Source organism: Macrobrachium rosenbergii, chromosome 57 (assembly GCF_040412425.1).
Source record: "Macrobrachium rosenbergii isolate ZJJX-2024 chromosome 57, ASM4041242v1, whole genome shotgun sequence".
In the NCBI taxonomy this organism is placed as follows: domain Eukaryota; kingdom Metazoa; phylum Arthropoda; class Malacostraca; order Decapoda; family Palaemonidae; genus Macrobrachium; species Macrobrachium rosenbergii.
This window is the reverse complement of record NC_089797.1, coordinates 8,637,872-8,652,894: the sequence shown is the minus strand read 5'-3', so window position 1 is coordinate 8,652,894 and position 15,023 is coordinate 8,637,872.

Genomic DNA, 15,023 nt, shown 5'->3' with positions numbered 1-15,023 from the left:
AGCCTTTATTTTCCACATTTTGGCGTTTCTATGGGCTCTCTTATATTTGATGGAATTCTGTTTTAACAGAAAATATTCCACAGTCATATATATATATATATATATATATATATATATATATATATATATATATATATATATATATATGTGTGTGTGTGTGTGTGTGTGTGTGTGTGAGAGAGTGTGTAAATGGATGTATGTACAGTATGTATGTGTGTGTGTATATTCCAGCATAACTCTGAAACGCACTGAGCAATTTCAACCAAACTTGGTATACATATGACTTACTATCTGGGAAAGAATGCTGTGGAGGCAAGACATCACTGGCACCACAGCGGGTGGGGGTGGAAAGAGGTTGACATATAAAAATAACCGAAAACGACAGATATTAGTGTCTAATCCCTAGTTTTCGAGATTGCTAAGATGAATAATGGCACTGCTGACGCCCTTTTAGTCCAAGTTCAGTTCCGATAAGAAGTTGGGTTGAGAAGGGGTGTGAAGGTGGTGACTTTAAAAGTAACCAAACACGACAGATATTAGTGCCTAATCCATAGTTTTGAGGTTGCTCAGGTTAATAGTGACACTTCCAATGTCCTTTAAGTCCAAGTTCATCCCTGATAGGAGGGGCGGTGACAATGGGTGACAAGGGAGTGACATGTAAAAATAACCGAAAACGACAGATATTAGTGTCTAATCCATAGTTTTCGAGGTCACTCAGATGAATAGGGACACTCTCGATGCCCTTTAAGTCTAAGCTCAGTCCCAATAGGAAGGGGGGTTGAGAAAGGGGTGACATTTAAAAATAACTGAAATCGACAGATAGTAGTGTCTAATCCACAGTTTTTGAGGATGCTGAGATTAATAGCAACACTCCCATTGCCCTTTAAATCCAAGTTCAGCCCCAGTAGGAAGTGGGGTGAGGAAGGGTGAAAAATAAAATGTTGAAAATGACAGATATTAGTGTCTAATCCATAGTTTTCGAGGTCACTGAGATAAATAGTGACACTCCCGATGCCCGTTCAGTAAAAAATAAGCACCAATAGGAAAGCGGGGGTGGGGGGGGTGGGGGTGAGAAAGAGTGAAATATAAAATGTCAAAATTGCTGGGCAATGTAATTGAAGCAACTATCTTAACAGGAAGGGGAGAGGAAGTGAGAGAGAGAGTAGAGGGGTGTTGGGAGGAGAAAGAGGGAAAGTGAAAGAGAGAGAGAGAGAGAGAGAGAGAGTTTATCGGTTGTCATTCAGCTAATATTTATATATAACCCACTTCTGTGCAAGCTATGGTGTGTTAGTAGTACTGTTCTCCATAATAGCCTTAGCCAGTAGCTAGTTTCTGATGTGATATAGCTTCTAATTTGATTTAGCTTCGAAATACACTTTATCAGTTATCACAACGTAATAAAATAGAAAATAATTTGAGAAATTAAATAAAAAAATATAATGAAACTCATTATGGTTAGGATTACAAGTACTGAATTTGAGAGACACTAATGAACCGTTTATTCAGAGGGACACCGGAGAGTCTATATTCCAGTTGTGATAATCTCCGCTGTTATATGACTTCCGTTTTGGAGACAGCGTCTCACTAAAGTCTTCCAGTCCTCTGCAATTAGAGCACCTTTGGGGAAAATTAAAGTAGTAATGATGCTCTTAATGGGAAAAAGTCTGTGGTTAAACTTTAATATCTCGAGAGAATAAATATGTTACCAACTCGGTAAATGTTCACTGTCCTTCTCTACAAGGTCTGTATTCCCTAGGGAATACGAGGTGGAAGTACATTATCTTTTTTTATTTTATTTTATGCGTCTTACGAAAGTATCTTAAAAAGGGTTTTAATAACAGTACATATGGTAAGATTATGATTATTTTTTACCCTTTAGTAATTTAGAGAATTCGAGGTGGGAGTATCTTTCATTTTATTTTTCTATTTGAATTGTGTGCGTCTTAAGTAAGCATCTCAAAGAGAACCTTAATAAGAATACATAGAGTAAGATTATTTTTTCTTTGTCCTTTAGTAATTAAGCATTTATATTTCATATCTTCCATAATGTCCCCGTTATACAATTATGCATGTGAAAGTATTCAGTGAATATATCTCACTGTCTTCCGTTCTACTTGCTTGTGGGAAATTGCAAACAGTTGTATACGATATTAAGTCAAAGCTAACTCCATTCATTTTCTGTTTATTTAGTTATCAAATACCAAGAAGGTTTCATTTATAATAATTGTTAATAATGTAAATGAAACAAACCATAGAAAATTCCTCTCTGTAATCATCTAAAACCTCATTTTTACTCCACATAATTCTTAATGCTAAAAATAATAAAAATTATAAAGAGTTACTCTCTGTAATCATCCAAAAACTCATTTTCACTATTTATAGATGGCATAACTTATTCACCAGTCAATGAATCAGTCCTTTAATGAGATCAAACTGATTCCAAACCAACTTTACCGAGGAAGCTTTTGACCAACGGAGGTTACCTCCTTAATAACACCTCACTTGCTACTTAAAAGATGCCGCCTTCCCTTCATTTATCTTCATTTCATAATGAAAGGAACAGACAATTATCTCTGAATATGGCCTAAATAAATCACGTTTAGATTTAATCATGATTGATTCTGGGACTTCTTATTCCCTCTCTCTCTCTCTCTCTCTCTCTCTCTCTCTCTCTCTCTCTCTCTCTCTCTCTCTCTCGGACTTCAGTTATTGGTTGGGACGCCATCAAGACTAATGATAAAGAGTTCAGAAAGAATTGCGAGAATGTATCAGAGATATAGTCAAGAAATATAATTAAGATTCAGTAAATAAGAACTAACATAATATAGTTGTAGAGAGAGAGAGAGAGAGAGAGAGAGAGAGAGAGAGAGAGAGAGAGAGAGAGAGCAGAATGGTACCGTTATCTTAGGCAGCAGTCCAAAGTTGTTGCTAAAACAGGCGAATGAATGAGACATACTTGTAACAATGAATTTTTATGCAGCGTAATGTAACACTAAAACAAAAGGCACCAAAAACATCGGGACAAATTAGTCTATTCGTCTGTCGAGATTAATGTTCTTCAATTTAAGTCACAGTCGAACAAATCTGGATTTATTTCGGATTTATTCCTCCGGGATGCCGGCGAGTTTTCCTTCCGCCTGCCAATCACGGAAAAGTCCTGCAGATTAAGATAAAATTTGCCAGCGAACCCTGTTTCATTTGCCCAACATTTTCGGTCATTTTTTTAATTGTCGTATTGTCTGGATAATCTAATCTAACGATTAAACAATGCGCCGAAGTTTCTTCGTCGCAATCGAGTTTTCTGTGCAGCGTATAATGCTGTATGAAATTCTCAGTCACGGCTCATGAACTCTCAGCCGAGGCCCATGAAACTTTCAGCCACGGCCTAGTGGTGGCCTGTGTTGTTGGCACCTATAGCGGTGCCAAACGCACGATCATGGCTAACTTTAACCTTTGTTAAAATAGAAATTACTGAGGCTAGAGGGCTGAAATAGTGTGGATGATCAACATACCAATTTGCAGCCCTCTAGCCTCAGTGGTTTTTAAGATCTGAGGGCGGACAGAAAAAGTGCGGACGGATAGACAAATAGCCATCTCAGTAGTTTTCCTTTACAGAAAACTAAAAAGGGTTTAGGATTTCATATACTGAAAGGTTCGATAAAATTTAAAACGAAAATTCCAGGTAGATTGTTAGTCAGGATGAACTCGTGTTAAAACAGGTTCCTAGAATGTTGGCGATAAAGAAAAATAAATAGATAAAATTAAGACTAACGCCCGAAGAGAATTATTAGCGAAAGCTCTAATGCTCGATGAAATTAAAATGATAATTCAGATTATCCAGTAAATTTCTGCAATTGTAGCAATGGAGATGATAAATGAATATGGATTTTAAAAGTATGACATCGGGAAAGTGAGTTTTAATTCATGTCTTTTCAGTTTATCAGTCTTCGTGCGAAATTGCGGTTTTCATAGAGCTCTCTCTCTATCTCTCTCTCTCTCTCTCTCTCTCTCTCTAGTGTGAAAGTGCAATTTTCAAAGATCTCTCTCTCTCTCTCTCTCTCTCTCTCTCTCTCTCTCTCTCTCTCTCTCTCTCAGTGAAAGTGCAATTTTCAAAGATATCTCTCTCTCTCTCTCTCTCTCTCTCTCTCTCTCTCTCTCTCTCTCTCTCTCTCTCTCTCCCAAGTGTGAAAGTACATTTTTCAAAGAAATCTCTCTCTCTCTCTCTCTCAAGTGTGGAAGTGCATTTTTCAAATCTCTCTCTCTCTCTCTCTCTCTCTCTCTCTCTCTCTCTCTCTCTCTCTCTCTCTCTCTCTCTCTCTCTCTCCCTTGTCGGTTAGAGTTCGACTTCAGAAGCTGAGGAATTAGAGCTGGCTATCTGTATGTTAACTGGAAAAAGTAATTTTAAAATTCCACTGTGACCAAAAGTATGGGAGTAGTAGTCTTAAATTCAATATTATTGCTTTGCTTGTTGTTGCTGTTTTTGATTAAGCTGGAGTTATGCTAACACGGGCCCTTACTCATAGTGCAGCCCGTAAAGACATTACTTAACGTAATTATTCCAGAAATTCAAACTCCCGGGATGCATTTGCCTGTAAAACTAATCTGTGTGAACGAACTTGGTGCTAAATTATTTTCAAGCGTAATGAACGTTTTCCAAAATCACGAGTTGAGATGTTTTTGCTTTACAAAGCTGAAGCTTCATATTAATAATTATTATTCATTTTATGTTGTAATTGTTATTCATCTTATCCACTGTGTTTCAAAATAAAATTTATTCTTGAAAACAGTACCTCTCCTATTTCAACTTTTAATTATTCTCCCAAAGTATAAACATATTTTGTTTCCAAGTTGGCAGGTATCGCAAAACTAATCACCTTACCAGATACGATTCCATTTAATGGAATTGAATTGTAAATATTGTCATTTCTAAAACATGGGTGATACTCACTCTCTCTCTCTCTCTCTCTCTCTCTCTCTCTCTCTCTCTCTCTCTCTCTCTCTCTCTCACATACACACAAACTTTTCCCCAACCCTTTTCTCCCGGACCCCATTTGCTCTCACCTGGGAAATCTCTCAATGATTAGCTACCTCCCTGACAGGAAGTTTGTTATCCCAGGGTCTCCAAGGACCTGTGACGGGATAAACAAGATATTTCTGGCAATATATGATCCCACTGATTTTGAGATAGTATTAATGAACGCAGACAAAGAATAGTTAAACGAATTAAATCCGAGATACTAAAAACAAGTAAAAAATGCGCCGAAGTTTCTTCGGCTCAATCGAGTTTTCTGTACAGTCGCTACAGTTTATACCCAAAGCCACCGAAAATAGATCTATCTTTCGGCTGTCTCGGTATAATGCTGTATGAGCCGCGGCCCATGAAACTTTAATCACAGGCTGGTGGTGGCCTATCCTATATCTTTACCATATGCACGATTATGGCTAACCTTAACCTTAAATAAAATAAAAACCATTGAGGCTAGAGGGCTGCAATTTGGTATGTTTGATGATTGGAGGGTGGATGATTTACATACCAATTTGCAGCCCTCTAGCGTCAGCAGTTTTTAAGATCTGAGGGCGGACAGAAAAAGTGCGGACGAACAAACAAAGCCGGCACAATAGTTTTCTTTTACAGAAAACTAAAATTGAAGGATTTTACTACATCAGGTTTGGTTAAGAAGTAGCCATGATTCATAAAACATTACACTTTTTCCCTCGGTAATAAACCATATAGTTTTATCTACGTTTTTAATTAACTTGAATTATTTGTGCATTCTTCCCTAAACGATACTCTGCAAGTATTAAATACCCTAGAATGCAGTGGATCTAGGCAATGTGTTAACAACTTCTTGTCTAGTTACATCGCAGTTTTCTTTGTTTTAAATTCAGTCTTCAAAAGCGCAGAATTCTTTTTTTTTTTAAATGCTTCAGTTGCCTTCCTGATACTTGAAAAACTTACATGAAACTTATGGGGACCTTCCTCAAGAGTGATAATAGTGGGAATCATGATCAAAGCAGAACTAATACTAACATTAGCAACGCCTACTGATGCCTGAAGAGGTTCGCGAAGCAATTCGTCTATTGCAGCTAGTTAGTTCCTTCAGATACCGCTGGCTTATCCAGGCCCATAACACGATTCATATCCAGTAACTGTAGAAGGACTGCAAGGCTCACCACTAAGAATAGCTGTTGTTTTGTTTCGAAATTATTGGTTTCATGTGGCCATTGCTTTACTTGTATTTTCTCTGTCTTTCAAGTGTGTAACCACTTGCACTAGCAAGTGTCTTACTCTTTTTTTTATTCCTCCTCTCTGAAGCTTCAGCAGTTCTTTACTATAAGCTCCTCTGAAACAGCCATAATTTCTGACGGAACAGGCACCTGAGAGATTCTCCTTCTTGTTCAAGATATCATAAGGTCGCTTGTACTTTATCAACTCGTAGTAAAAAGCCATTGAAGTAAGGAACTGCCTTAGCAACTACATGATCCTGAAAGTGAGTGGACGCATTGCAAGAACAAGTAAAAAATGCGCCGAATTTTCTTCGGCGCAATTGAGTTTTCTGCAAGCGTATAATGCTGTATGACACACTCTCAGCCACAGCCCATGAAACTCTCAGCCGAGGCCCATGAAACTTTCAGTCACGGCCCGGTGGTGGCCTGTGTTATTGGCACCTATATCGGTGCCAGACGCACGATCATGGCTAACTTTAACCTTAAATAAAATCAAAACTACTCAGGTTAAATGGCTGAAATTTGGTATGCCTGATGTTTGGAGGGTGGATGATCGACATACCAATTTGTAGCCCTCTAGCCTCAGTAGTTTTTAAGATTTGAAGGCGCACAGAAAAGGTGCTGACGGACAGACAAATAGCCATCTCAATAGTTTTCTTTAATAGAAGACTAAAAAGTAGAGTGAGAAAAATAGATTAAACTGCTCTGACGCCGCCATAACTTTCAATTAAAAAAATATTAAATTTCATTATGAAATTCTAATTACTCCTGTAATTGGTTGAGATAACAAGAATCTAATTTTCGGATTGCTGGCAAAAAAAAGGAAATAGAATTAGGAAATACCATTCTTTTAGAATTGCTTTATTTATATTCTTTCCCGGGAATAAAAAAAAAAAAAAAAAACCCTGAAAAAATAAATCTAATTTTCAGATCGCTGACAAAAAAATGAAAAATATAAAATAATATCATTTGATTACTTTTTTTGGTTACAGCCTTTCCCAGGAATAAAAAGAAAAAATATAGAGTCTAGAAAAAAAATCTAATTTTCAGATTGCTGACTGAAAAACAAAATAGAAAATATTATCACCTGATCATTTCTTTGTTTGTAGCCTTTCCCAGGTATAAGAAAAATCGAGAGAAAAGACTACGATCTAACAACTGTAGCAGAAACTCCCCTCAGCCACAATCCTTTCTGGGGAATCCAATGCACTTTAATCCTCCCTGAACCTCGGCTGAAACCAAATGAAATTCTCTTCCCAGAGAGCACTTGTAACCGAGTTTGACAACTGGGTTCTTCACAGGCGTGAAACTGGCTAATTGACAAAGATGATGATGAATGGATGAATCAAATTAAATCTTCACGACTTGCAGCCCCGTTTAAAGCGAGATTTTTTGACAGGGGGGGTAAAAAGTAATGGTTCTCTGTGCGCGAGTTATGTTTGATGTAATTAGTGTGATATATGAACGTTCCAGCTAGGCTTTGCACTGAGCCCTATTGTTAAAAGTTATCACACAGAGACAGAGAAAGACAGACAGACAGACAGACAGACAGACAGACAGACAGACAGACAGACAGACAGACAGACAGACAGACAGACAGACAGAGAAGAGCGCAGTGCTGGAAGAATCTGCCTAGTGTGCTATCTAACATTCGTCTTAAATTTTCTTATTTGTTGGGAATGTTGAAAAGATATTATGACCTCAGATGACCTCAGATTTGTCTGAAGCAATGTAGTCAGTGGATGATAGAGTTTATGTATGGGAAACGAGAGAATGCATTATTCTGAATGGTGTTTGGCCAACAGATCTTAAAAGTCATCAGGAGGGAGGATAATACTATCACTTAAGTTGCTTGTAAAATCGTCTGGGCTTAAATTGCAGTTGAACTGAAAAGTTTCTATTTTTCATTATAATGGAAAACTGGTCACAGAAAGGTAATTGGTTTTTAAGAAATCGGCACCAGTTGTGAGGGACTGAGAGCGAAGGCAGTCATTGCAGGTAAGGCGAAAATATAGCAGATAGATGGCGTTGGAAGTCCTGTGTACGAAATTTCCTTCAGAGAATAAAATTCACTTTCACTTTCTTTTTGCGAACATTCGGTTGGTCTTCCTGCTAGGTCAGTTCTGACGCGTCATCTCGTTCAGGTAAATAAATTAAAAAATTAAATAGTAAACTCAGCTCTGTATATCATTATTCAGTATATTTTCAGTATATTTTCATGGCCGTGAATAAAATTTTATCTTTCAAGATTTCTTTTATAGTTTTGCCTTTTTTGCGTTAGCAGTTGAAAGGATTTAGTCAAATAAACAATTTTACCATTTAAGATGCAATATTTGTCAATAAAAAAAGATCCACGTCAGGAGAAATCTGAAACAAAAATGAAAATGAAGATTAAATGAAATCTTTATTTTTTAAAAAAAATAATAAAAAGTTATCATTATCGTGAAACCGACCTACGTATTACAGAATATAAACTGAAATAAACACGAATGGCTTTAAAAGATAGACGATTTTAAAGCAAATAAAGGCAAAGTTTGGTTAAAAGTCTATCGAGATCAATATTCGCTAAAAAAAAAAAAAGAAAAAGGGAGACAAATTTCCGCAGTAATCTCATACCAAAAAACTCCAATATTTTCCTTCTCATTATTTTATCTCTTCCATGACTGAGCCTCGTCATAGTCTGGATCAGCAGAGAGCTAACAGACAATAACTTTCTATTATATGATATTATCATTTTAGGCTCAGACCAACAGATAACCCCACTGACTGAATTTTCCTCCCTTATTGTTTCTTAGCATGCTAGATCTTAAGCTGCTTATGTCATTCCATCAGAATCTTATTGAATATTGGAGTATACTTCCTCTGTCTCACCCCCGTAGGTGGTTAGTGCCGTCAGTGTACCTCACGCGGCGCACTGCAGGCATTACCTAAGGTTCTATGCAGCGTCCCTTCGACCCCTAGCTGCAATCTCTTTCATTCCTTTTACTGTACCTCCGTTCATATTCCTTCTCTTCCATCTTGCTATCCCAGCCTCTCGTACCACTCAATTTCCCTCTCAGCGCTGAATGACCTCATAGGTCCCAGTGCCTGACCTGTGGCCTAAATTCTATATTTCATTCATTCTTTCATAAGCAACATCACGTGATACATATTTTCGACCATTTTTTTAAGGTTTAAGCAAATATATTGATTTAAAATTACAATGAACACATAACAATTTACGTCCAAATTCCGCATATTACTAATAAATCAGAAATTCAATGCTAAACTAGGTAGCATGAACGTATTGCGTTTAAGTTTCTGTGGAAGGAGGTAAGGTTGTGATCGATTCCTTCAGAAAGGTCTAAAATCATGTTGAAGGCATTGTAAAGAAAATCATGTTTTACAGCCTCGAATTGGAGACAGGAACCATAACTCGAAAATGTCAAAAGTCTAGGTCCAGTATGCACTAATTTCAAGAAAAGTTGGGGGAATATTATCTCTTTAGAATGACCTTTTAGTCTTGATGCATGAACATGTAGGTAAAACACACACACACATACGCACACACGTATACACAGATAGGTAAGCAGAGAGAGAGAGAGAGAGAGAGAGAGAGAGAGAGAGAGAGAGGGGATGTCGGGGAGAGGATAGCTGATACTTCTAAGCCGAACGCATTCACTTTAAAACCGTATTTTCAGAAGCGTACCATAAATTGTTTTTATTGATTTTTGTCATTAAATCCAACATACTTTTATGCTACACTGACGAAGGCAGGCTATCGTCATCTTACTAAATTAGCGCCATAATCTATCTTTGTTAACGCTATTACGCATCTAAGGAGACTGACAAAATGACTGATGAAGGCTCGCCGAAAATAACTCGAAATGTTGTTCAAGAATTTTGCTATGAGAAAAAAGAAATACCGTATTAGATAAGCGGGAAATTAGTGTTACTAGATGAAACTGTCTGCTAAAACTAAAACCCTTTAGCAGATCTTAACTGGAAAATACATACAAAATTAAGAATCAACCTGAAATTTTCAGAATTACATTGGTGATGAGCCTAAATACTTATTAAAAAGAGACGTGAAGTTATTATACACTAAATTAATTCAGACTATATCTGACCATTTTATCTCATAGGTAGAGGCCCGGATGTGAGGTTGGGGTGGGGGATGGTGATGCCCTCAGTGAACCGCATGTGGTGAACCGTAGGCATAACTAAAGTGTGTTTGCTGCATGCTTTCGGCCCCTTAGCTGCAGCGACATTTTAGCCTTCCCTATTCCCTTTATTCCGTCTTGCTGTCCAACCTCTCTAACTGCTGCTTCTTAGTGCAACTGTGGAGTTTTCTCCCACTCCACCTTTAGATCCTTCTACTTCATTTCCTTTAATTTCTGAAGCGCTAAATTTTGCTGCCTAACCACTCCACCTATTCCCTATCTTTCATCTTACTGTTCAACCTCTCTAACCTAAATCTTGCTGTCCAACCACTACAGTTCCCTCTCTTAGCCGTCCTAAGCGCTGAATTACTAAAAAGTGCCAGGGTGTTTGGCCTGACACCCTAACCCTCATAAAATCAAAAATCAAATCCAGGGAGAAGCTTTTTATCTAAACATCACTATCACCACACCACCTGTGACTTTCTATTCTACTCATTTGTATCAGTTTTCATTTTAATTTAGTTCATTTTTTGGTGTATTAAAATAGCGACATTCTGCAAAATCTCTTTGACACATCAGTTCTTTAGCATTATCGAATCTGCATTTGTTCAAACGTGTCAGGTACATATCTTTTAGATACCAGTGACTTCTCCCAAGAGATCAAAACGTGAAACTTTAAATGAAATAGGAAATGATAGATCTTTTTAGAACAAGAGAAATACCTAAAGAGAAAGCCCAGTAATATGAGTTATATTCAGTATCATGAAGATCTGCTTCAGGAGGGAGATCATGAAAAGGAAATCATTGATATCAATCGATAATCCAGAGTGACATATTATCATCAAGTACATTTTTCAAACAGATGAAAAAGTGACTGAACTCAGTAAAGAAAAATGGAGTCAGGTTATGTTAGTCTTCGTCAGGTTTTATACAGAACTCATCAAAATCGTTAGGCCCGAGTTCGACTCCCCGGCCGGCTAATGAAGAGTTAGAGGAATTTATTTCTGGTGATAGAAATTCATTTCTCGCTATAATGTGGTTCGGATTCCATAATAAGCTGTAGGTTCCGTTGCTAAGTAACCAATTGGTTCTTAGCCACGTTAAATAAGTTTAATCCTTCGGGGCCAGCCCTAGAAGAGCTGTTAATGAGCTCAGTGGTCTGGTAAAACTAAGGTATACTTAACTTTTTGTAGATGTACAGGAAGAGCACAAACAACAAACAATCCAGTCTACTTCCTTCTCCTCCTCAACCTCGTTTTCTCCTCCTCCTCCTCCTCCTTCTTCTTCTTCTTCTTCTTCTTCTTCTTCTTCTTCTTCTTCTTCTTCTTCTTCTTCTTCTTCTTCTTCGTACGACCTTATTCCCATCTCCTATGGGGTCGACCGCCAGAGTCTTCTTTCTCCACATAATTCTATTTAGGGCATCTGCGGTCTCGACGCCCTACGATTTCATATTCCTCTCTACGACATTACTCTATCTAATTTTCCGCTTTGCTTAACTATACATCTACCTTTCAGGGCCATATCATATGCCTCTTTAACCAGATCATCCTCTTCCCTTCGAGGTACGTGGCCTTACACTCAATCCACGGTGCACAGTAGTTATAATGTTCATTTTTATAAAAAAGAAATACGGATAATAAACTATGCAGGTTTAGGCCTATTTTCAGTAGCGAAAACTGAATTGCCAATGAAGTACCTATCCCGTAGGAGGGGCGTTGACGTCAGTAGACCTCACTTGATTCGATGTAGGCATTTCTTAAGCGTGTTTGCAGCTTCCCATCTGTTCATAGCTGCATTCACTTTTTAGCATTTTAATTTGCCTCCAGTCCCGCTTCCTTTCTTTGTCCTGCTGTCCAGCCTCTTTAACTGTTACTCCTCGTTCCACCTTTAGAACTTTGGATTGCATCTCCTTTATTTCCTAGGATCTTGCTGTCCAGTCTCTCCAACTTCCTCTTTTTACTGTCTTAGCCTGATGCACTTTCAGACCCTTGTCATTCGCCTCCTTTATCTTCTGGATCTTTGCTCTCCAACCACTCCCCAACTTCCCGTTTCAACCAAAGGTCCCAGCGCTTGACTTTTAAAAAATCAAATCAACACAGCGCCATCTACAACTACTGTCTAGTGCCGCATTCGATTTTCCCATATGCAAAGGGAACGAAATAGCTCCGATGTAATTACAAGGACTGACATTGTCTTTCCGGTAGACGGGATGGTTCTTTCAACATCTCTCTCTCTCTCTCTCTCTCTCTCTCTCTCTCTCTCTCTCTCTCTCTCTCTCTCTCTGTTTCCCTGCTTGGTGAAATTCTCATAACGAAAGGGGTATGCTAGGCTGGAACTAAGGCAGCCAGTCTGTGGCCTGGAAAATGTTTCATTTCAATAGTCAGGACCTTTGGTGATACTCTTGACTTACTTGTGATGAGGGAGGATTTCAAGATTCCATTTGTTTTTCAAAAACAAATGGTCCGTATAATGAAAAAGGTAGGAACATGTTGGTCTGTGGTCTGGAAAATGCTTCTTTTCAATAGTCAGGACCTTTGGTAATACTCTTGAAATATCGGTAATGAAGGGAAGATTTTATAATTCCAGTTAATTTTCATGGCAGTTGATAACAGAACCATGAAGTCTTCTGATATAAATCTATCTCGGTCAGTTTAATGAAAAAGGAAGGAAAATGTTGCCAGAAAATCTGTCGTTATAATCTTTCTTCACTGATAAAGATGAATCTGATGTGTTGGAAGGAGACATTTGGAAGTGCTTATATAAGAAAATCCATCGCTTTTTAGTTTTCTGTAAAAGAGAACTATTGTGCTGGCTTTGTCTGTCCGTCCGCACTTTTTTACCTGTCCGCCCTCAGATCTTAAAAATTACTGAGGCTAGAGGTCTGCAAATTGGTATGTTGATCATCCAACCTCTAATCATCAAACATACCAAATTGCAGCCCTCTATCCTCAGTAGTTTTATTTTATTTAAGGTTAAAGTTAGCCATAATCGTGCTTCTGGCAACTATATAGGATAGGCCACCACCGGGCCGTGGTTAAAGTTTCATGGGCTGCGGTTCATACAACATTATATATACCCAGGAAAAAAGCTAAAATTTTTAGAGAGGCTCATTCTGAATCCACAAACAAAGGAGAAATATACGCAAGGAAAAGGTGATAAAGAGACCAAGAGGAAAGTTTCCATCTGGAGTGCAACTGTATAACTCGTTAGTGTATATTTTATATATAATATTTAATATCAAACTGAAGATGAAACTTGTGTCTTATAACAATTCCTTATACCAAAGAAAGAGAGATAAAATGCCCCATATGAGTGATGTATGGAAAATGCAAATCAGTCATAATCCCATGCCCATATGGGACCACAGAAGATGTTATGTCGTTCCTTTTTGTAGAATAGAATTTCATTACAGTCTGAGATTTTTATAGCCATTAAGTACGTACAGATTCTTCTTCTTAAGAAGAAGAAGAAGGGATTTTTATAGCCATTACGTATGCATTAATTCTTCCTAAAAAGGAGAAATGGTAAAACGGCTGTTTTATAACAAACTTGCAAGAAATTATTTTTTTCTGTCAATTTCGAATTAAGGTATAGGAATTTTTAACTGAGGACTAACATTGTTACTACTATATTTATTAATATTTTGAGAGTAAATCAGCTTTTAGCCAAAATGCATAGCTGCGGTAACATCTGAGGTAGAATTAAGCAATGAATTGTAAGGCGTGAAAAGACCAATTGAAAGATAAAGAAAAGAATATTGCAACGTGGATAAAAGAAATCGAACACTCATTTCTACTGGATATTTGGAGATCCATAAAAGCCAGCGAGGTTCCCCTTTGTGGAAGCTTTTCGTAAAAAATGCAGCGCTGCTTTGCAAAACTTACCTTTGAACGCGCTTTGAAGAGAGATACAAACATTTCACAATATTACAGAGTATTATGCCAGCACGTGGTCTGCATTTTTCAAAAAAACGATTTTAATATAAGGATTTTTTTTGGGAAAGGAACCAACCGAACGACGAGCATTTAAGCGATGGCTGTTGTCACGAGACGAACGTATCGAGAGAATATAAATCTTTCCCAGAAGAGATATCAAGAAGTGAGGTCCCCTTAATCTCTGCCAAAGGCTTGCTGCAAAAACAAACGTACGCCATGAAATTTAAGCTTTGGTGAGCTTGTATTTTCGAAACAATGCGGGAATAAAACAGAGCGATCGTTCCTGATTTATTACATTTTAAGGGATCACATTAGCTAAAAGTCTTACGCATTCAGTGTTCTCTCCTTTTAATCTTCTAGTCTCTTGTTTATTCAGTGGTTCACTAAACAAGCTATCATTAATTAGAAAATGCTAATAGTAGCATGAGTCTTAAAATGGAGAAACAAATCCACGGTTGTGTTACTGTACAAATATTTTGCAAAAATAAAACTACATAGAGATTCTTTCAAGAAGTTTAAGAAAAGATGCAATGCATCACTACCATAACGCTATTCTCTCTGCATTTTAATTCATTTTTATCTATTTATTAATTTACTAATTTATTTTTGCCTTTTAATAAATGAGATCTCTTCTTTCTGTATTCCCCATTACCTTCTTTTACTTCCTAATGAACACCATATTCTTTCGAAGCTGGAATTTCAAGTCAGTGGCCCCTGT